Raw genomic sequence first — 20553 nt, forward strand, 5'->3', positions numbered from 1 at the left:
CCCAGGACTTTTCTGCTGCTGTAATGTTGAACATCTGCAGGAGCCCACTCATCTTACAAGTAGGAGATCAAGAGAATTGACATGTCCTGAGTTACCCTTGAGAGTGGGGGATGAGAGCCCGTAGATGAGTATACCCCTCCCCCTTCCCCAGCAGGACTGATCCCAGAGGCCCCGCGGTGGAAAGCAACTTAAAAATCCCTCAGGGAGTGACTTCCCTTCTGTCTTCCGTGTCTTTCCAGTCCCTGGGATCACTTCCCAAATAACGGATGTATAGGGTTTGCTTTTGGAGGAGCCCAAGCTAGGTTGTATGTGCCGTATGCCCCTCAAACACCAAGAAAATGTTACTGCCCTAGCCCCACTTCTCCCTACCCAGCCCCCCCCGACCACCACCATCTTCCTCCTCCAAGGTTGGGCTGTGCATCTGAATTTCTTGCAAGTACTCTAGTTGATTCCTGTTGTTGTTCATTGTTCTGTTGCTCAGTCATGTCTGACTCTTTGCAACCCCATGGACTGCAGCATGCCAGGCTTCCCTGTCCTTCACTGTCTCCCAGAGTTTGCTCAAACTCATGTCCATTCAGTTGGTGATGCCATACAACCATCTCATCCTCTGTGGTCCCTTTCTCCTCTTGCCCTCAATCTTTCTCATCATCAGGGTCTTTTCCAATGGGTCAGCTATTTACATCAGGTGGCCAAAGTATTGGAGCTTCAGCTTGAGCATCAGTCTTTCCAGTGAATATTCAGGACTGATTTCCTTTAGGACTGACTGTTTTTTTAAGTGAAGAAGCTGGCTTTAAAAAGTTGATTCTTAAATATATACAAAGGTGAAAACCACCTGTCTGGGGACTCTCACATAGGACCTTAATGAAGCATTTGGGGAACTCTTATAAAGGGTGATGGTATAAATCCTTTCTCAGGTTGGATGTCTAAGGCCATGGTCGTGACTGCCCTTCTTAGCATACGCGTGAGCGTAGACATCTCTCCTGTTTTGCTGAAAGTTTTACTTTCATTTTAGGCTCGAAGGATTTGGTAACAAAAGAAATCACTTGTCACACAAACAATAAACAATTTCCATATTTAATAGAGGATTATTTGACTCAATTTCAATACAGAATCATTAAGAGAAAAAAGAAAAAGAAACCGAAGAGTAACCGCATGGTCTTTCCAGTGGCCATACACAGATGTGAGAGTTGGACCACAAAGAAAGCTAAGTGCCAAAGAATTGATGCTTTCAAATTGTGGTGCTGGAGAAGACTCCTGACAGTCCCTTGAACTGCAAGGAGATCAAACCAGTCAATCTTAAAGGAAATCAACCCTGAATATTCACTGGAAGGACTGATGCTGAAGCTGAAGCTCCAATAATCTGGCCACCCAATGCGAAGAGTCAACTCATTGGAAAAGACCTTGATGCTGGAAAAGATTGAGGGCAAGAGGAGAAGAGGGTGACAGTGGATGACATGGTTGAATAGCATCACTGACTCAATGGACATGAGTTTGAGCAAACTCAAGGAGATAGTGAAGGACAGGGAAGCCTGGCGTGCTGTAGTCCATGGGGTTACAAGAGCCAGACACAACTTAATGACTGAACAACAACAACATAATAGCATATACATCATTAAATTGGGCTGACAACCTACATCCAGACTTGAACAGTCCCTCATTATCAGTAATATGGTGTCTCAACTGAGAAAGGGTCCCAGACATCCACCCCATGGGTGAGATTTCAAATTGCAGCTTTGGAGCCTCCCACTTATAATCCCAGGCCACAAACTGTTGTCATCGTCAGTTTGCCTGCAAAAATACAACTCTGGTTTTTCTTTAACTTTTACAATGCTGTTAGTTTCACCTTGTGAGTCATAACATCCTGGCAGGGCTGACAAGACCTCCGGGGGCTCAAGAAAATTCCAAGACCCACTCCCTCCCTTATCTAAAATGCCACTTGACATGCTGGTAACAATTGGTGTGTTTTGCAAGCAGGTACATAGTCTGAGCAGCATCCAGGCAGGTCAGAAGCAGATCAGAGGCCTGCTCTCCTGCTTCTGAAGCTTGAACTAGACTTCCTCCATTTTAATTTCCCTAACACCTTCCAAGTCACCCACAACACCCATTACCCCTGTGTGGGCAGCATGACTGCACTTGGCATCCACAGGTAGTCTGATTGCCTGTGAAAAAGCCCTGCTTCCCATTTGATATGGCCTGAACAGCAGGTGTGGGTCAGGCTGGGGCCCTCCCATCCTCTCTGCCCCCTCAAGTCTGACCACCGCCCCCCATGCGGCCTGTGGGCACAGCCTGAGTGAGCAGGCTGCCGGCTCTGTGGCTCTCAGCACACTCGGGTCCCTCCAGTCTTTCTCCCCTTCCCGTGGATGCTCCCACACAGTTCCCAGGGCTTAGTGAGTCTTGCAGGCACTTTTCACCATGAGCTATGAGGCCACATCTGTTACCCATGGTACTGAACTCCACCAGTGGCGTGACCACACGGGAGACACATGGGAGCTTTGAGAGAGTTGTACACATGCTCACACACACGTGCACACACATGCCCAGCACATCCACACTCACAACACACACACACACACACACACACAGAGGTTATCTGCTTATTTATGCTTGTGACCCAGAGACCACTCAGGACACATGGGGTCCATGGGACTCCTCGCCCCCTGCTTTCCCTCCTGCTCCTCCAGCATCATTCCGCCCCCAGGCCCATTGAAAGCTCTGGGGACTCAGTCAAGTCCTTGAACTACCCTCTCCGTCAGTTTTCTCATCTCTAACTTGGACAAAATCCCACCTTGCTCATGTCATTGTTTAGTTGTTATGTCATGTCTGACTCTTTGCAACCCCATTTACCACAGCATGCTAGGCTTCCCTGTCCTTCACAATCTCCCGGAATGTGCACAACACAAATTAAACTGAAGTTTAATCAAGGGGGTCCCTGGGACCCCTTTGATGCAGAAGCGTCTGCAGCCTGAGGACTTCCAGCACCTTTAGGAGGAGACTGGGCTCCCTGGAAAGCAGAGTCAGAGACGGAGTGCTAGTGGATAGGATTTTACTGGTGGATTCAACCCCAGGGGCAGGCTGAGGGGAGGGGGTCAGAAGTGTGGACGGGAGAACCTGTTATGCAGCACACTGCTCCCCCACCAGGGAGCCCCAGGAAGTCTGACACGCCTCACGCAGGGGCACCGCTTGGAGGGGAGCCCCTGCCCGAGTCTTCTGAGCAGTGGTGTCCCTGGGAGGGGCTCACAGGGAGCACTGCAGGTGGTAAGGATGGAAGAGGGGGAGCGCAGGCACACAGCAGCGGTTGCTGTTGGGCTGCACACACATGCAGCCCGCCAGACCCACCCAAAAAGAGCTTGGGCACAGAGGAGGCTTGGAGATCTGGGCGGGAGCACAGCTGGTTCCTGACACAGCTTGTTTCCAAACGGAGTCATCCCCCTGGCTTTCTCTGCTTTCTTTCTGATCTTGACTCTTGTCACCTCACTTCTCTGGTTCTGGGGGAACTCGGGCTTTTGAAGATACTTGCATCATTACAAGCATCCTTTCATCTCACCAGGGGGCAGGGGCACTCAGCACGTGAGGTTCATCTCCAGGCCCAAGCACCTCCTCCGCCAGCAGCCTGGGGAGGGTGATGTTGCATTACTGTGTGTCTGTTGTTCTGTTGTGGTTGCTGTCCCAGTCCTGGGATCCTTGACAGCCCAGAGCTCTTCAGGTCTGGAGCCTTTCAGCACTCCACCACCCTGAGCACTTCATTTCCTGCATCCCTGCCCTGACCCTGCTATCTCCCACAGGCCCTGGCATGCACAAGATACACTGTGAACTAGGATTGACAGAGGATATTCCTGGACAGTAAATATTATTAAATTTAAAACAAATCAAAGGCACTAGCAGGCACGCGGCAGCTTTGTGCCTGGGGCCATAGGTGAACTGAGAGCAGCCGGAAGAGGTGACAGAGATGGCTTACCCTCCACCACCCTCCTCCACCCAGGGAGATCCCAGTCTCCTGGGCGGCTCCCTCCCCAGGAGACCTGCTCTGCCGCATCCATCAGGGCAAGGACTCCTCATGTCTTGGAAACTAGGGGTTACCCCCGAGCCAAGACTGGGAGCCTTACTGCCAGGGGTGTAAGACCTGGACCCTTGGCTCCTCCATTTACAGCCCAACTGGGCAGCGTCTTGCCAGAGGGACTGCACTGACTCGCTGGGCCCTGAGCTAGGAAATACCTGCTAGCATGCTCCATGCACCCCCTTTTCAGGAGAGAAGCTATAAGTAGGGGGTCGTGCATGAGTGCCCAGTCACGTCGGACTCTGTGACCGTCCATGAACTGTAACCCACCAGGCCAAGTCCATGGGATTCTCCAGACAAGAATACTGGAACAGGTTACCATTTCCTTCTCCAGGGGATCTTCCCGCCCCAGGGATCGAACGTGCATCTCTTGAGTCTCCTGCACTGCAGGTGGATTCTTTTACCGCTGAGTCACCTGGAAAGCCTCAAATAGGCGAAATAGTGACCGGGTAAGTCAGTCAATTCCAGGTATCAGGCGTGATCTCCGCCGGCTTTCCCCGCAGCGCCCCCTGGAGGCCGACGGTGAACCAAACCTGAGAGCTGGTGGGGGCGGGGTGGCGGGGGGCGTCCTTCCTACCCAATCCCGCTCAGACATGGAGACGGTGAATCTCAGTGTCCCAGGCAGCCCAGGAGTCACAGGTCCTCCCCTCTAAGGTCAGGGAAGCTGGACCAGGCCGCTGCCCCTGGTTGAGACCCTGGATAAGTATGCACAGACACAGACACGAGAGCAGGAGTCATGCAAAAGAAGGGCCTCGATGGTCCAGCTCACTGAGAAAGCCGTGGAGTCTCCTTGTGCCCCCTCACCCTCCTCTCCAGGCCACGCAGGAGTATGGGGGTGGGGGGCTTTGGAACATGGACACAGACCCTCACCCGCTCCCCACCCCTCACACTCTCCATGGGGTGGGCAGTGGCCATGGCTCCACCCGTCTGCTCCCAGATTCAATGCCAGTGACAGACCTTGGGCTCCAAAGGCTTCACCCAGCATCCAAGGAGATGGAGAGGAAGATGGTCTAGCAGTGGCGGAGCCAGAAGCTTCCCCTGCCCTCTTCCGCCCCCCCTGCCCAGCTCCTCAGGTCTGAGAAGCCAGGGAGACTAGCAACCCTGTGGGCACTCAGCCCACCTGAGTGTGCACCAGGCCCAGTCCAGGCACTGTGTGTGCCTGGCAGATTCTCCTGCCAGCTGTCAGCCCCCGCTCCCAAGTGCAGAAGCTGAGCCTCAGAGATGGGGCTGACCTTGCCCAGCGCTTCTGCTGGTTAGTGACGGAGCCTGGATTTGAGCCCAGGTGTGGCTGGTCCTCAAGGAAGGCAGCAATGGAGGTTTTTATTTGCATGGGGAGCCAGGAGCCTGGAACCAGAAACAGGGGGGAGTGGGGCTCGGAGTCCCAGATGAGTCCCTGGGCCCCCACTGAGGGATGTCACTCATGTCTATGGCAGAAATGTGGCCTCTTCTGTGCCACCGCCCCCTGCCCCCCACCCCCACCCAAGCAGATCAGGTCCTCAAGTGTACACTTTTTTCCTGCGTTGTTTATTGCTGAGTTCCCACTGCCTACATCAGTGTCTGGCTATAATGGGTGCTCAATATCTATTTGAATAAGTCAATCAATCAATCAGTGGGATGGCTGACCAGACGGGCTAAGATCTGAGCAGATCAAAACTACCATTTCTGCACATTTACTCTCATGGAATTAATTCAGACCTATTTTCACTCTAGTCATTTTGAACATCCCTACATAATGGCCTCTCTCTCTCTCTCTCTTTTTCTCTTTAGCACAAACCCTGCCCATGTGCTCCGTGAATTATTGGCAGTGAACAGTATGAGAAAAGGGCAGGGGCATTGGGGTGAGAATTCCTCAATAAATACAGACACCTCCTCACTCCTGTATAACATCTCCAAACATCTCATTGGGGGAAAAAAGAAATTTAAAATTGTATCTGCCTATGAAACCCTTTGAAACTAAAAAAGAGAAAATAAGATTTATCTGCTCTCTATATCTTGAAATTGGCTTAGAAAGACGTTTGAGAAAAATCTCTGTGCATCTGCTGCCCAGTCTCTCCTCAGCCGCACGTTGCTCAGTCAGGGTACACGAAGCTGAAGAAGTCATGAAAATGTGCAGAAAACCTCATCCCAACCCACACGGCTGATCATTTTCCAAAACAGCATTCCTGCCAAATGGACTTCTGGCTTCATCCACTCAAACAGCTTTCTTGCCCAGTGATTGGAAGAAGAGTCATTTTGGCAGGAAAAGGGACCCACGGTGTGAGCCTGGCATGACGATCCCGTTCTGATCAAAAGAACCGAGGTAGGAAACGAACAGGGAGAAGCAGGTGATATTTACCTGGCGTGCTCCTTCCAGGGTCCTTCTCCCCCAGACGCCGTCCCCTTGTCACCTAGGCATCTCAGCAGCCACCTCTCTGCCCTAGACTGCCCACAATTGGCTGCTTGCTTTACACGCTCATTTCACAAGCATATATGTTTAGGGCTACGCTCAACCTGGCACTGTCTAAAGTACCTCTTGTGAATGAACCGAATATAGTCTGTAAGGTTATTGTTCCATCCATTTTACAAATGAGGAGGTGGAGGGTCAAGTTCAGGAACTTATCTGAGGCCACACAGCTAGCAGACAGGAGGGCTAGGGTTCCTATGGAGGTTAAGAACTCACTTTGCAATGCGAAGGATATGGGTTCTATCCCTGGTCAGGGAATTATAATCCCACATGCTTGGAGCAACTAAGCCCAAGTGCCACAACTACTGAAGCCCACGTGCTCTAAAGCCTGTGCACCACCCCTTCTGAGCCCTCGAGCCACGACTAGAGAGTCCTTGCATTGCAACGAAAGATTGTGCATGATGGAACAAAAGTCTCACATGCTGCAACTGAGACCGATGCAGCCAAATTAATAAATTAATTAGTTTAAAAAACCAATACACAGGGGTCAGGGCGGCACTGTGTGTAAGGTTCTTCCATATCAGTCATTCTAGAGAATCCAAGGCACAAGTTATTCTGAAAACTCAGGACAAGTCTCCTTCCCTTGCTTTGTTCTGAGGACTGTTTGACAGGTTGGGTGGGGGAGGGGGCTGTGAAACCACTTGGTGTCATTTCAGGAGGCTCTGAAGAGCTCCGGAAGCATAGTTCTTTATGCCATGTCTCAGCAAAGAAAACTTATCAGAGAGGTATGCAAAGGAGAGGCAAAATTCTAGATATCAGGGAGAGGCAAAGTTCTAGTTAAGAAGTGATTTATCAGAATTGGATGTTTGTGAGGTTTGCGAACAGGTGGGCAAGAGGATGCTGTGCCCTGAGAATTTAGTGGACTACACTTTTATAATCAAAAGAAAGGTGGGGAAGGGGGGAAGGCTACCTTCTTCCTCATTTTTGAGTAGATGTCAGGCTTCCAACATCAGCTCCTCCTCCAGGTTGGGCAGGAGTTTTCTGGTCCCTACATGGTCAAGTCAGGACTGAGATGGCGCAATGGAAAAATTATTTCAGATTTCAGTACAGTGAGGGTTTCTTTATTTTGAAATGCCACCTTTCCATAAATTATTGTTTTCTGTGTGTGCAGAGAGCATGTCCTAGGAGTCACTAACTCACTAGGCTCAGTGGGCAGGATGTGGGTCTCACACCACCATTGTTTTATTGTTTGGGGACATGTCCCTATGTTTCTGTTTCCTGGTTGTGTTGCTAAGCGAACCTGCTTGGTTTTGGGGTTAAGCAAACCTGCTTCCTTGTGATCATTAACTTACAGGATCTCCCATGGTTTCTTTTTTTTTTTCACTTACAATCCCCTAGTGGGATTAACTATTTAATCACCTACTTTGTGCTTTTACCCTATTCCTATCAGAGGGGCACTTATGTTTGAGAACAAGAAGGGTTTTCCCAGCACACTTTATAACCTTGCAGTGGGGCTTGCACAGAACATTGGGAAGACACAGTCTCTGACCACCTTGGTCTTACTGCTCTCAGTCACCACTAACATTTGCTTTGTGGATCATTTTGATACATATTTGGTTCTAAATGCCCACCTGTGTCCCCAGGGCACCGTGACGTTAGAAACACTTGATCCTTGATGTGGAAAAGCAAACCAGGAAATGTAGCTGGCTGTGTCCTCATTTGGAGGAAAGGGAAGAGGATTCGGTGGGACATATGTGTCCAGGGCCCCTGTGGAAAAAGAGAGCTCTGTGTTGGGAAAATTGGCTTGGCCTCATGCCCCAACGGGCCAGGGCTGTCCCAGAGAACCTCTGCCTATGGAACAGACCTCTGCCAGGCCACAGGTGGGGAGAAGAGCCCTGGACCACAAGCTGAGAGCAGAAGGCAGCACGTGACCTGCAAAAGTCACATCACCTGAACAAGAAAGGCTTTGGCTTGGTCCACTTGCCTGCAACTTTCTTCCCCACAGAACGTTTTCTTCTCAACACATTTTGCTCAGAAGCTTCTCTAAGACTTGGCAGAGTGAGGAGAGATTCCTTGCTAATCCTGAAGTTTCAGGACCAGAAGTCACAGCACAGCAACCAGGCTGTACCCCCTGGGGGCCTTTGTGTCCCAGCAGCCCAGGAACCCCTCCCACCCCGATGCTCGGTTCAGCTGATCGAAGAGGCAGGAAGGTGTCATGTCGGCCATGCTGCCGCTGCTTCAAAGCAGTACAGGTTCTCGGTCCACAACGCTTTCCCAGGCCAGAAATGAGGGCCCAGAACTGACTCCCAGTCACGATTCTTGTGTGAATGCCTTGGGGCTGCCGTATATCCAAGCACCACAGATGGAGTGGCTCAAACCACAGAAATGTACCCTCTCCCAGCTCTGGAGGTTAGGAGGTCAGGGTGTGGGTGGGGTTACTTCCTTTTCAGGCTGCGAGGGAGAATCAGTCCCAGGCTCTCACCCAGCTTCCGAGGGTTTGCTGGAAATCTTTGTCGCTCCTTGGCTTCTAGATGCATCGCCCTTATCTCTGCCTTCATTTTCACATGATCTCTCCCTGCATGAATGTCTCTGTCCAAATTTTCCCTTTTCATAAGGACCCCAGTCATATTGGGTTGGAATCCGCCCTGCTCCAGTATGACCATAACTAATTACATCTGTGATGACTCTATTCCCCAATAAGGTCACATTCACAGGGGCTGGGGGTTGGGCTAGAACTTAGTGATTTGGTGGGAACACAACTCAGCCCACACCGAGTCTTTTCTTTAAATGTTTTCCTATTGTGGTAAAAGTCACAAAATATACAACAGACTATTTTAACCACATTTAGCTGTACAGTTCAGTGGCACTAAATACATTGACATTATCATGCAACTCTCACCATTATTCATCTCCTGAATTTTTCATCTAAACTGAAACTCTATCCCCAATTAAACACTAACTCCCCATTTCTGCTCCCCACCTGGCATCTACCAATGTACTTTCTGACTCAATTTAACTACTCTACACACCTCGTGTAAGTGGAGTCAAACAGTATTTATATGCACCTAATGTATACTGGAATGCATTCTTAAGCTTAACTTTATGTATGTCCTACAAACAGATTGCGCCTTTTCTTTTTCCTCCCCTGTGCTGTCCAGCAGGTTCTCACTAGTTATCTGTGTCACACATATGGCAATCCCAACCTCCCATTCTTACTCAACAATCAGGGCGGGTTTAGCTAACATTTAATCCCAAATTTCCTACTCATTTCCTGGGTGAAGAGGCTTCTTTTCCTCATCTTTAAGACATTTATCGAAGAGCAAGAAATTTAATTTCTAGATAAAGAAGGGCCCCCACTCTTCCTCCCTACTGGGACCGGAGGATGCAAACTTCCACTGAGAACAGCAGTCTCTGTCACAGCCTTCTTCGGAGAAAGTGAAGTCACGCGTGTGTGTGTGGCAGTGGGGAGGGCTGTTCCAACCCTCCAAGGGAATCTGGCCAAGGTGTTTCTTTAAAAGCCCAGTGTGGGCTCTCTGCCCATGGACACCACTGAGTAAGCATCGTTGAAGTCTCCCGCCTCCACTGCAGTCATGTCTAAGTCAGAGCCTCCCAAAGAGCCCAAACAACTGTGGAAGCTCTTCATCGGAGGACTGAGCTTTGAAGCCACTGATGAGAGTCTGAGGAGCCATTCTGGGCAGTGGGGAATGCTCACAGACTGTATGGAAATGAGGGACCCAAACACCAAGCTCTCCAGAGGCTTTGGGTCTGCCACACATGCCCCTGTGGAGGAGGTCGGTGGGGCCACAAATGCAAGGCCACACAACGTAGACGAAAGAGCTGTGGGACCAAAGATGGCCGCCTCAAGAGAAGATTCTCAAAGACCTGGTGCCTGCTCAACTGTGAAAAAGAGTTTTGCTGGTAGCATTAAAGAAGACACTGAAGAACATCGCCTGAAAGATTATTTTGAACAGTATGGGAAAATTGTTGCTGTTGTTTGGTTGCTAATTCATGTCTGATTCTTTGGCAAAGTATTGGCCTCCACCACCAGGCTCCTCATCCATCCACAGGATTTCCCAGACGAGAATACTGGAGTGAGTTGCCATTTCCTCCTCCAATGGGAAAACTGAAGTGATTGACATCATGACTGGCAAAAGGAGAGGCTTTATTTTCATAAACTTTGATGACCATAACTCTGTAGATAAGACTGTCATTCAGAAATACCACACTGTGAATGGCCACAACCGTGCAGTAAGAGAAGCCCTGTCTAAGCAAGAGATGGGCTTCCCAAGTGGCTCAGTGGGTAAAGAATCTACTGCAGTGCAGGAGATGTAAGAGATGAGGGTTCAATCCCTGGGTTGGGAAGATCCCCTGGAGAAGGAAATGGCAACCCACTCCAGGATCCTTGCCTGGAGAATCCCAGGGACAGAGGAGCCTGGTGGGCTACCGTCCATGGGGTCATAGAGTAGGACACGACTGAAGTGAGTGGGCATGCAGCATGCAAGCAAGAGACGGCCAGTGCTTCATCCAGCCAAAGGGGTTGAAGTGGTTCTGGAAACTTTGGTGGTGATTGTGGAGGTGGTCGTGGAGGAAACTCCAGCGGCCGAGGTAGCTTTGGTGGCAGCCACAGTGGTGGTGGTGGGTATGAAGGCAGTGGGGACGGCTGTGATGGATTTGGTAATGAGGGAAGCAGTTTTGGAGGTGGTAAATCAACAATGCTTTTGGCAGTTACATCAATCTTCAAATTTTGGGCCCATGAAAGGAGGAAACTTTGGAGGCAGAAGTTCTGGCTCCTATGGTGGTGGAGGCCAATACTCTGCCAAACCACAAAACCAAGGTGGCTATGGTGGTTCCAGCAGCAGCGGGAGCTGTGGCAGTGGCAGAGGTTTTAATTACTGCCAGGAAACAAAGCTTGGCAGGAGAGGAAAGCCAGAGAAGTGACAGGGAAGCTACAGGTTACGAGAGACTTGTGAGCTCAGCCAAGCACAGTGGTGGCAGGGCCTAGCTGCTACACTGAAGATGTGTTTTAGACAATACTCATGTGCATGGGCAAAAACTTAAGGACTGTATTTGTGACTAATTGTATAACAGGTTATTTTGGTTTCTGTTCTGTGGAAAGTGTAAAGGATTCCAACAAAGAACTATAACATAGATTTATTTTTTGTACCCATGCTGCTGTTGTTCAGTTGCTAAATTGTGTCTGATTCTTCTCGACCCCATGGACTGCAACATGCCAAGCTTCCCTGTCCTTCAGTATCTCCTTGAGTTTGCTCAAACTGTGTCCATTGAATGGGTGATGCCATCCAACCATCTCATCCTCTGTCTCCCCCTTCTCCTGCCCTCAGTCTTTCCCAGCATCAGGGTCTTTTCCAGTGAGTCAGCTCTTCCCATCAGGTGGCCAAAGTATTGGTGCTTCAGCTTCAGCAACAGTACTTTCAGTGAATATTCAGGGTTGATTTCCTTTAGGATTGACTGGTTTGATCTCCTCACTGTTTGAGGGACTCTCAGGAGTTTTCTCCAGCACCACAGTTCAAAAGCATCAATTCTTCAGCACTCAGCTTTCTTTATAGCCCAATTCTCATATCTGTATGTGACTACTAGACCCATGCTGTTGATTGCTAGGCGTAATAGTCTGATCATGATGCTGAAGAAACATGTCTTTTTTTAAAAAGCTGAATGTGGGAAACTGATAAAAGTACAAGGTCCCTGCTAGGGATAGGGAGTGGGAAGCTGGAGCATCTCACCAGGAATAACCCTGTGCCTCCAACCTCAGTGACCTGTTAGCTTCCACTGCCCCCTGGAAGCAAACATGTATTTCAGTTTTCTGTAAGGCTGCTCTCACCAGGGCATCAGTGTCAGGCCACCTGTAGTTAAAGCATGCAGGGTGTCCCTGGGCTCCCGCAGGGGTGGAGGGCGTTGCTTCTATGAAGGTAGGGCCTGCCACCACTGGAGTCCCCGTCTATCCTGGGGCCGCAGCACCTTCCCTTCACCCCAAGCTGCAGCTGCAGATTCCACCAGGCAGCAGTGCCCTCTGGGGACAGCCAGGACCATAAACCCCAAGTCACAAATGTGGCCACACTGCCCAGGCTCACGTGAGCAAGTCCTTCCAGTCATCTCGCCCATGTCATTGAAAGAAGGGCTCTGATGAATCAGCCCCAAATTGCATGACATAGAAGTCATGGCTTACAGGTGATGAGAAAGAGTTTTGTGTGTATAAATTGGGAAGCTGGGATGCACCCAGACCATGAAGGGCCCATCATGTGCCCTGAAATTGTTTATCCACCCATAATCCTGGGAATGCCATGCTGCCCCCACACGATAAACCAGACTTTAGCACGGGGGGCCAATGTCTTCCCTGAATCAACAGAATCCAACAGAAGTAAAGCCGATGTGAGCAAGTTTCGGAGGGGCAGTGCTGGAATCAGTTCCAGAAACTTCCAGGCCTCTGGGCTCCCATCGCCCCACCTCTCAGCATGAAGGTCAGAAACATGAGCCATCCCCCGGCCTGCAGAGCCTGGCACCTTTCAGATGTTTTATTAACCTCCAGATTTCTCTCCTGCCATTTGACCATGGGGAGACTCTGGCATTGGATCCACCAGGACTCTTGTTCTAATAGCAAAGGTTTTCTGAATTGTCCCTTTTGTACACAATGAAGTCCGGAGTGGGCTTGTGTTCTGGTTTTAGTCATGTTGATAGTGACAACTTTTAAAAGATTCAATGAATAAATCACAGGTTTTCAGTGTCCTTAGGCTTTGGGCTAGTATGGTGGGAAGGGTGGCCCAGGAGCCCTGTGTGCCAGGCTCATGAAGCATGTGGAGTCTTGTGGCTCCACAAGGGGAGGGTCTTTGCCCCAATTTACAGAGGTGGAAACTGAGGTTCAGCAATCTTCCCAACTCACTATCGAACCCAGGTCGCCTGCATCACAGGCAAATTCTTTGCCATTTGAGCCAGCAGGGAAGCCCAAGAATACTGGAGTGGGTAGCCTATCTCTTCTCCAGGGGAACTTCCCAACCAGGAATCTAACCTGGGTCTCCTGCATTGCAGGCAGATTCTTTACTGGCTGAGCTACCTGGGAAGCCCAGAGAGGGTGAGAAACTTATCCAAAGTTCCACAGCTGGGAAGTTGGTGGCGTCATGATGACTGTAAGTCTTATTTGGTTTCCAAGCCTCTGCTCTTTGTAGACACCAAAGTGCCCTTTATAACTGTGTCTGTGCATGCTAAGTCACTTTAGTCGTGTCCGACACTTGGTGACCCTATGGACTTGTAGCCCACCAGGCTCCCCTGTCCATGGGGTTCTCCAGGCAAGAATACTGGAATGAGCTGTCATGCCTTCCTCCAAGGATCTTCCTGACCCAGGGAGTGAACCTATGTCTCAAGTCTCCTGCATTGGCAGACAGTATGCAAATGCATTTGCTTTTCCAGACCTTTAGAAAAACTAAATCAGAAATTCTGGGAGCTTCCAGAAACCATTGTTCATTATTTGCATCTATCAAAGCAGGTATAGGAACAAACCCATTAGAGAATTATGATGAAAGGTGGGGGAATTCTTTCTGTATGGATGTGATTGTGGGGTTGTTATGTGGAAAAACAAGGGGGATACATTTGAGCTTTTTAAAAACAATCCTAGTGAATGCAGTTTGCATACTGAAGGCATAAAGAAGGCTGGGTAATGACCAAAACCCTGTTGAGGGTTTCCCTGGTGGCTCAGTGGTAAAGAATCCACCTGCCATTCAGAAGACATGGGTTCCACCCCTGATCCAGGAAGATCCCGCATGCTACAGAGCAACTAAACCTGTGCACACAACTCCTAAGCCCGTGCTCTAGAGCCTGTGTCAGAAATAAGAAAAGACACCTGCAGTGAGAAGCTCACACACCACAACTAGAGAGTGGCCCCCAACTTGCAGCAACTAGAGAAATATGTTGTTGTGCATGCAGCAACAAAGACCCAACACAGCCAAAAATAAATAAAATATTTTTTTAAAAACCCCTCAGTTGACAGAGTGTTACAGAAAAACTCTGAGGGGCAGGCCTGCTGCTGCTTCTGTGGTGGTGGGGGAGTAGAGGGAGAAGGGGGTCAGACAGAGGAGGTGGGTGGGGTGGGAGAGGCAGTTCAGGCAGGGTGGACAAGACATAAATGTTTCCTGTAGCAAAGTGTGCAGAGTTTAGCTGGAAAGTTATAGACAAGAAGCATATCCAATCAAAAGACTTTTTTTTTCCAGTTTTGCCTAAAACCTTCAAGTGAGCTTAGTAGCCCTGGGGATAAAGCCAGGCAGTTCTCCTAAGTCATCAAGGACCAGGTTAGCAGATGTTAACCTATAACAATAAAACAGCCAGTTATTTTTACCAGCAAAACAAGTTTATTCAGGAGCAGCAAAGAATCGTAATTTAGGATATACAGCTATGTGGAACCACCTACTAACCCATAAAACAAAAGACAGGAGACTCTTACAGGAGTGAAGGGGAGCCAGGAGAGGTTCTCATAAACAATGGGGTTCCCAGGTGGTTCAGCGGTAAAGAATCCACCTGCCAATGCTGGAGACATGAGTTTGATCCCGGGGTTGGGAAGATCCCCTGGAGAAGGGAATGGCAACCCACTCCTGCATTCTTGCAGAGAAAATCCCACGGACAGAGAAGACTGGTGGGTGACAGTCCAGGCGATCACAAAGAGCTGGACACAACTGAAGCGACTAAGCACAGATGCAGTAGAAAAAAGTCATGTGTGCATGCAAAGTCACCTCAGTCCTGTCTGACTCTTTGTGATCCCATGGATTGTAGCCACCAGGCTCCTCTGTCTCTGGGATTCTCCACATTGTAGCCGCCAGGCTCCTCTGTCCGTGGGATTCTCCAGGCAAGAATACTGGAGTGGGTTGCCATGCCCTCCTCCAAGGGATCTTCCCAACCCAGGGATTGAACCCTCGTCTCCTGCAGCTCCTGCTTAGGCAGGCAGCTTGTTCACCGCTGAGCCAGCGGGGAAGCCCGTAGAAAAAGTCAGAAGACCTCAAGTCAGATCAAAATCTACTAGTTATTTGTAACTCCAGACAAATTACCTAGTTTATATAAGCCTTGGTTTCCTCAAAATGTAAACTAGAAATAACAATTCTCGTGCCCCCCTTGAAAGACTGCTGAGACAATCCAATTACATTGTGAACTGAATGTAGATTTTTTAAAATATAAAGCACTGTAAAAACTCAAGGTACTTATTCTTACCCTGAAGTAAAGAGAATATTAGAGTAATTGGAGTGATTATATTCACTTTCTACTCCTAGGTTTTGTAATGTTAAAGATGTATTGTAGATTGCATAGTTCCTTAAGAAGCTTAATTAGACATTGATCAATAACACAGAAAACTTTTTTTCAAATATGTGATGTCTGAAAAAAAGTGAAATGTTTATTTGTTTTGTTGTTTAGTCGCTAAGTCGTGTCTGACTCTTTTGCAACCCCATGGACCATAGCCTGCCAGGCTCCTCTGTCCATGGAATCCTCCAGGCAAGAGTACTGGAATGGGTTGCCATTTCCTTCTCCAGGGGATCTTCCTGATCCAGGGATCAAACCTATGTCTATGTGGGAAGCCCCAAAATGTTTATTAAAACCTAATAAATGCCTCTTTAGAAAGATATCCCAGAGTCTACTCATTTTCCTGAGGTTGTTGTGAGTCACAAAGGATATGGTGAAGCTAAGACTTTTATGTGTATATATATATATATAGAGAGAGAGAGAGAGAGAGCGCGAGAGAGAGAGAGAGAGAGAGAATATTTATTTAACTGCATGGGATTTTAACTGTGGCATATGGGCTCTTTAGTTGCAACATGTGGGATCTTAGTTCCTAGACCAGAGACTGAACCTGTGCCCCCTGCATTGGGAGTGTGGAGTTTTAGCCACTAGACCACGAGGGAAGTCCCAGCTGAGATCTTTGAACTCTGGAAAGTTGTTGCTGGTGTCACTGGCAGTGTGAACTAGCAGGCAGTGTGTGGCCGGTTCTGAATGCCGGGGAAGAGAGGTTACATCACTGGAGGCTAAGGAATAATGGTGATGGGGGGTGGGGGTTGTAAGGGAGATGGGATGATAATCATAAGGGGCTAGAAGCAAAAAAGAATGACAGAGGCAGAAAGCGCAGAGGTTCCCTGGGCAGGAGAGGGGCCTTCCTGTCCCTGACAGAACACCTTACAACTCGCTGGGAAGACTAGACTCCAGCTGCACCTGAGCAGGCGTCCCTGGGAAGCACACAGGAGCAGGGGCTCACCTGGCCCAGGGAAGGTCGTGAAACATGGCAGGGTCTGAGACCCCTGTCCCTCCTCAGCGGACACTGCCCAGCCATTAGGTCAGGGTCCCGAGACCAGGTGTTTACCCACCTTCCTTCCTGATCTTTGAGACCAAGGCAGCTGCCGAAACCTGTCCTGGGTCTCACTTCTGCTCTCTGAGCGTAACTCTGCTGTCTGAATGCAATTACCATGTCACCTTTGTGTCCTGGAGCTGTCATCTTTACATCCTGGAATATCTCATCAGACAGGACGACGGGGCAGGTGACACCTGTGAGGGCGGCAGGACCAGCTGACACTGAGGGCTTCCGGTGCATTCCTGGGGGCGGGGCCGGAAGTTCTGCCAGGGCTTCCCGGAGGCCGTGTCTCGTCTGAAGGCACCTATCTTCTCCCTCGTGGCCATGCAAAGCAGGGAGGTCAAGGCCCTGGATTATTAATTAACTAGTGTGATAAAACTGGTATTTTCAGATGGCCATTAGCCAGGAGTTAAGCTGAGTAATTGAAGCCCCCGGGAGCGGGGCGTGGACAGTACTAGCTGGAGGGACCTCATTCCTGCAAACTGTGCTAGGAATCCACCTCTGCCAAACCAGGGCTGTCCCATCCCACCTGGCTCCCTCCTGAGAAAATCCAGCTCTTCAGGAAGCAGGTCTCTGAGGACGGAGAACGGCCCGGGTAGTGAGGAACTCGGTAGGTCACGGGGAGGAAGGAAATTAAGCATCTCAGAGAGAGACGCAGTTTCTTCAACTCGTCTCTGTCCTCCCACGTTCACTTCCTCAGCCACTTGCTTCTGGGAATGTACTCGCTGGTCTGGAAATGCCCCCCTCTCTGTTGTTCCTTGAAAACAAAGAACGGAAACAGAAGAAAAAATCCTTTCATTACCTGGTACAGTGCTATACACAGACCCAAGACAGGGGAGATCAAAGCCCCAGCTTGTAGCAGGAATAAAGAGGGATTCATTGACGATGCTGCAAGCAGGCAGGCACACAGCAGACACTCCTACTTATGTGCCTTTTCTTTTCTTTTTTTTTCCAAAACATTTTAGTCAGGAAAATTTTTTTTTTTATTCAAGGAGAGGAAAAATCAGACTGAATGGATTCACATGGTCTGAGAGCCACATCCATATTTTAGAAAGGAACCCTCAGGCACAATGTCCCTGCCCACACAAGCAGGGGAACCTGGAAGAAGTGGGCTGTTGACAGCAAAGGGCGTTCCCAGCAGTGACCTCATCTTAAACTGGCCCAGGTGTCATTGAGCCGTTTTCAACTGTTTGGTCAGACGTGAAAGGGGATTTGAATGAGACCCTGGCTAATCCCTTCTGCCCTGGAGCCCAGACCTGCATGCTCAAGAGAAGGTTCTGGTGGATGGGTGGGTGAGCCAAGCTTGTGGCTCTTCCAAAGCTCTTTCAGTTAAGTGATCAGGAAAGAGATATGTTTGCAGACAGAATGGACTCCCACGTTTATGCATTCCTGTTGTGGGATACTTTCCTCACACACCGGGTGTTTCACCCAAGTTCCCTGACTGCAGCACTGCCTTGGCTGGAAGGAGGGGTGTGGAGAGGGGCCGGGCTCGGGACACAGGTGGGGTCTGTGACTGAGCCCCTCCTCTGCAGGGCATAGCCACGGCTTCTCAGGTAGGGGACTAGTCTGCCACATCCCCTGAGATCAGGACTCACACGTCCCCAGGGGCCCGAGAGGTTCTCAGCCCCCATCTGTGCTGATGCTCCGGGCAGAGTCCCGTTTCTCTTGTCCTGGAGGAGTCTGTCCCGGGGCAGAATGCTGGTCAGGCCTGGGGAAACTTGTGTCCACCAGAGCAGGTTCCAGGGGGCTTGTGGCTTATAAGCAGCATAGGTGGTCTGTTTGCTTGTGTGTGTGTGTGTGTGAAGTGTGAGTGCGTGTGGTGTAGTATGTGGTATGTGTGCTATGTGTGTGAAGTGTGAGTGTGTGGTGCATGGGGTGGTATGTGATGAAGTGTGTGGTGTGATGTGTAATGTCATATGTAGTATTTGAGCTCTATGTGTGAAATGTGAGTGTGTGTGTGGTGTGTATGATGTGTGTGGAGTGATGTGCGTTTGTGGTGTGGTGTGCATGTGTATGGTGTGTGATGTGGTATGTGATATGTGTGCTATATGTGTGAGATGTGTGTATGGTTTGTAGAGGGTATATGTGGGGTGTGTGTGTCCTGTGTGTGGTATGTGTGAGGTAGTATTGGTGTTGTGCTGTATGTGTGAAGTGTGAGTGTGGTGTGAGTGTGCTGGTGTGGTGTGGTGTATGATGAGGTGTATGGTGTGTATAACATAGTATATGGTGTGTGTGGTGTGATGTATGATGTGCGTGGAGTGATGTGTGTCTGTATGTGGTGTGTGTCTGGTGTGGTGTGTGATGTGGTATATGCTGTGTGTCTGGGTGGTGTTTTATGATAGATGTGGTGTGTGTGGGGGGGTGTGATATGTGACATGGTAATGCATGCATGGTGTGTGTGATGTGGTGTATGTGTGCCTGTGTGTGATGTTTGAGTGGTATGATATGTGATATGGTACATGTTGTGTGTTCGTGAGTGGTGTGGTATGTGAAATGGTACATGAGGTGTGAGTGTGTGTGGTGTGGTATGTGATATGGTACGTGCAGTGTGTGGGGGGTATGTTTGTGATATGGTGCATGCTGTTTGTGTATGGGGGGGTGATGTGTGATGTGGTAATGTGGTGTGTTTGGTATGCATGTGTGGTGTGTGTGATGTGGTATGTGGTATTTGTGCTGTATGTGTGAAGTTTATGTGTGCCTTTGTGTGATGTTTGAGTGATGTGGTGTGTGATATGGTACATGAGGTGTGTGCATGAGTGGTGTGGTGTGTGATATAGTACATGACGTGTGTGTGTGGTGTGGTATGTGATACAGTATGTGCTGTGTGTGCGTGAGTGGTGTGGTGTATGATATGGTACATGATGTGTGTGTGTGGTGTGGTATGTGATACAGTATGTGCTGTGTGTGCGTGAGTGGTGTGGTGTGTGATATGGTACATGAGGTGTATGTGTGTGTGGTGTGGTATGTGATATGGTACGTGCTGTGTGTGCGTGAGTGGTGTGGTGTGTGATAGGGTACATGAGGTGTGAGTGTGTGTGGTGTGGTATGTGACATGGTACATGAGGTGTGAGTGTGTGTGGTGTGGTTGTGACATGGTGCCTGCTATGCATGTGTGTGGTGTACATGTGTGGCATGTGGGCTGGCGGAGGGCAGGGCTCACTGCGGTCCGGGGTGGTCAGAAGCCTACTGAATGCACTAGGACTTGCCTGTGCTCCTGGAATAGGAGGAAGGGCAGAGCCCTACTTGAGCCGCTCTGGGGAAGCCCACCGGCCCACGCGGGGCAGCCGATGGAGGGCGGTAAGTGCTGGTCAGCAGGTAACAAACGACCAGAGCCCAGGCCGCCTCCCTGTGAGACTCACTGATGTGAGAGTCAGGACGCACGTGAAGCCCCTGGCACAGAGCTCCTAAGAGTTGCCAGGAAAGCCAAGCGGAGCCGATGTTAACTGTGCCCTAAATACCTTAATATTGAAAGTATTCTTGCAGTAAAATATTTTATTCAGGCATAGAATAATCTATTCTTCCTGTCCTCCAGAGATGCACAAATAACAAAACCTTGGTGCTTCCTTTAGGTTTATATAGGAAACCTATACAAACATTTTGCAAAATTCTCTCAAGTGAAAAATCACCTCACCCCAGTTACCCACCCACCACTTACCCTCCAGGCTACTTACTTAACCTTTTCACACCCTAGTTTCTTCTTCTGTGGAACAGGGTTTATGGTCTATAATCAACTCAATGAAAGGAAAGTGTCTACACTGTGTGCACAGTGCTATGCTAAGTCGCTGC

The 20553-nt window shown here is 49.4% G+C and overlaps 1 long non-coding RNA gene across 1 annotated transcript; it reads right to left on the reverse strand.

The window, feature by feature from the left end:
• Positions 1-1058: 1058 nt before the first annotated feature.
• Positions 1059-17107, reverse strand: LOC139034812 (uncharacterized). Its single transcript, XR_011487374.1, has 4 exons — positions 16784-17107; positions 8069-8204; positions 5287-5398; positions 1059-4478 (listed from the first exon to the last, which is right to left on the reverse strand). It is a non-coding gene; the product is annotated as an uncharacterized lncRNA (long non-coding RNA).
• Between the last annotated feature and the right edge of the window lie 3446 nt (positions 17108-20553).

The sequence above is a fragment of the Odocoileus virginianus genome, chromosome 4, assembly GCF_023699985.2.
Source record: "Odocoileus virginianus isolate 20LAN1187 ecotype Illinois chromosome 4, Ovbor_1.2, whole genome shotgun sequence".
In the NCBI taxonomy this organism is placed as follows: domain Eukaryota; kingdom Metazoa; phylum Chordata; class Mammalia; order Artiodactyla; family Cervidae; genus Odocoileus; species Odocoileus virginianus.